Raw genomic sequence first — 3,481 nt, 5'->3', positions numbered from 1 at the left:
CTGGGTGAGGGTGGTGCTGACACCACCAAGTCAAGGGTTAAGATCCCCTTACCGGTCATCTTTTTTTAAAAAAAAAAGATTCTTGGTTGAAGTTTTTTTCCTTTTAGCACTTTTAATATATCAGCTTACTGCCTTCTCCAAAGTTTCTCATAATAAATCTGCTAATCTTGTCAAGAATCCCTTGTCTGTGATGAGCTGCTTCTCTCTTGCTGCTTTCAAGATTCTCTCTTTGTTTTTGTCTTTCAATAGCTTAATTATAATGTGTCTCAGTGTGGGTCTCTTTGAATCCATCCTACCTGGAGTTCATTGAGCTTCTTGGGTGTTTATATTCACATCTTCCATCAAATTTGGGAAGTTTTTGGCCATGATTTCTTCAAATAATTCTCTCTCTTTCTTTTCTCCTTCTGGGACTCCCACAATGCATATGTTGGTTTGTTTGATGGTGTCCCATGGGTCCCTTAGGCTCTGTTCAGTTTTCTTCAATCTTTTTTCTTTCTGTTCCTCAAACTTGGTCATTTCAATGTCCTATTTCCAAGTTCACTGCTTCTTCTGCCTACTCAAATATGACTTTGAATCCCTCTAGTGAATTTTTCATTTTAGTTATTATACTTTTTAGTTCCAAAATTTCATTTTGGTTTCCTCTTAGGTTTTCTCTTTATTAATGTTGCCATTGTGTCCATACATCATTTTCTTGACTTTCTTCATGCTTTTAGTTCTTTGTGCATCTTTAAGACAGTTATTTTAAAGTCTTTTACTAGTAGAGTAGGTCTGCTATCTGCTCTTTCTGTGCGGCAACTTCTCTTGGTTTATTTTTTCCTTTGAATGGGATATATGTTCCTGTTTGTATGCCTTGTGATTTTTTTGTTGAAAACTAGACATTTGAGTCTAATGATGTGTAACTCTGGGAATAAGTTTATCCTTCTTCCCCAGGGTTTTATGTTTTTGTCTTGCTTTGTTTTGTTTCTATTGTTTTAGGCTATCTCAATGCTGAGGAGCAGCCTGAGGTATAAACTTAAGGTCTTCTCAGGTCTTATCTTAGCATGTGCCTTTAGTTGGGCATACATGGTGACTTTCTAATTTCCTCCATACATGTGGTTTCTTTTGAATGTCCTAGTCCTTAGTGTCTGGTCCAGAAAAAGGGGAAAAGAAAAAAATGAAAGGTGGGGGAGGTTTCAGTCCTTTAAATCCTCTGGAAGTCAGTCACTTCATTCAGGAGGGAAGAGCTTACAACAATAGGGAAGGGGTTAAAAGAATAGTTGCCCACCTCTGTGTCTGTATCTCCATGATCAGAAGCAGCAATTAGTGATAAGAATACAGACTCATGATATTTGGAGGGCAGAGTCAGCTGCTCCAGGAACCCATACATGGCTAAGCTGAGACCTACCAAAGTTAACTGCAATTTACTGTCCAAGCCTTCCCCTGGAAGTTGCAAGCCTTCAGTAGACTCCAGAATTCCAAAGTAGTTATATCAGGGCTGGCCCGTGGCTCACTTGGGAGAGTGTGGTGCTGACAGCACCAAGTCAAGGGTTAAGATCCCCTTACCTGTCATCTTTAAAACAAACAAACAAACAAACAAACAAACAAAGTAGTTATATCAGATTTGGCCAGTGAAATTCTTGTCTAGGTAGGGAGTCAGGTTCCTGGTATTTCCTACTCTGCCACCTTCCCAGAATCCCAAGGTTAACTTACCTTTTAACATAAATAGAGAGTCTGGATTTGAACACACACAGTCAGGTTTCAGCACTTGAGCACTTAAGGGCTCCAGTAATTCTCAAACTCTAGTGTGCATCAGAATCACCTGGAGGGCTTCCTAAAACACCAATTGCTGGGTGGACTCCCTAGTTCTGATCAGCAGGCCTGGGGTGTGGCTGAGGATTTGCATTTCTAACACTTTCCCAGGTGAGGCTGATGCTGCTAGATTAGGGGCTGAACTTTGAGAACCATCAGCCTACATTATCCCTTCCCATCAATGCTGAAACTAGGCTGAATGTGCTCCACACCTTTCCTGTGTTTCCTAGGCAGTCTCAGTGAAAATGCCCCTGCTATCCCTTCCTTAGCTTGCAAATATATTGCCAGGCCTCCCAATCCCTACATTCATACTTGGCAGTTTTCCAACAACAATCAACCTAATCATATGTATCAATAGAATGAACATTTTCTTTCTCGTCCCTTAATGTTCTCGAGAAAAATATTTCCCACCTGAGTCTCTCCTCTCTTTTAGTTTTTGGCAGCCTCTCTCAGGTTGTTCATATTATCTCAGATCCTCTTAGGGTGCTGATGTGAGCCTGGAGTGGGAATAGGTCCTGCTCAAAGGCTTTGCAAACTTGATTTCTACTGTCAAGGAAGACATTCATTCAGGCAACAGAGAGTCCCTGTGGGTCTTTTGTGTACCAGGCCCTCTGAGGATGCCAGGAATACAGTGTGAGGGAGAAAGATGTAGTCTCTAACAGGCAGTGAGATGGCTGGATGGTGACAGATGCTTTAAAAAATGATTAAATGGTTCTAAGGAAAATTTCAGAGAGAGCTGCTCTAGGTGGTCAGGAAGGGCTTCTCTGAGGAAGTGACATTAGGCTGAGGCCTGACAGATGAGCCGGAGTTCACCAGAAGAGTGGGGATAGCTAGTAACAACTGCATCCCTGTAGGGAAAGTGAAGGTAAATGGTCAGGGTCCCTCATGTTCAGAATCTTGCTGAGCATTTGATATAAATATGCACATCCACCCAGGTGTTCCTTGGTTATTGTCTGATGCAGATGCACGTGGGCACCCTGGTGTTCCTGGGTTATCAGACTTAAGTGTAAAGGACGAGTGGCTCTGATCCACAGTGCCCCCCGACCCCCCAGGACACCCCCTGGAGGGGGTGAGGGCCATGGGAGGCCGCTATTGCTGCTGGAGGCTGTTGCTGCCAGGGACCCTGGAATGCTGTGAGAGGCTGCCACTGCTGCTGCTACTGCTGCTGCTGGATCTGCTGAAGGCTGCTGTAAGCTGCTGCTGCTGCATCTGAGGAAGCTGGGGACTGAGCTCATTTTGGAATGAACCTGTCAACTCTGCCAGTGGCTCCTGGGATCTTTTTCTATTATCTAGCTCATGGACCTGCATGTGAGGGGTTTGTGACCCAGTCTGCACAACGGGTTTGAAGGGTCTGTGGGCCCTAGCCCGACAATCCCCAAACGAAAATATGCCCTTTTGGGGAAACAAAATTTAAATTTTGTTTTAATTTAAACAAAGTTAAAAATCCAGTTCCTCAGTCTTACTAGCCATCTTTCTAAGGCTCAATAACTGCATGTAGCTAGTGGCTACTTATTGGACAGAGCAGATATAGAACACTTATTGCTGAAAGTTCTATTGGACAGTGCTGCTATAGACATCCTCACACATGTGGGACAAATACATACACACAAATGTCCAGAACAGCATTGGTCATAGTAGCAAAACACTGGGTGCAATCTAAACGATTACCAGGGGAAAGATTTAATAACTACAA

The sequence above is a fragment of the Galeopterus variegatus genome, unplaced genomic scaffold (assembly GCF_000696425.1).
Source record: "Galeopterus variegatus unplaced genomic scaffold, G_variegatus-3.0.2 Scaffold729, whole genome shotgun sequence".
NCBI classification, from domain to species: Eukaryota; Metazoa; Chordata; class Mammalia; order Dermoptera; family Cynocephalidae; genus Galeopterus; species Galeopterus variegatus.
This window is presented reverse-complemented; position numbering follows the sequence as displayed.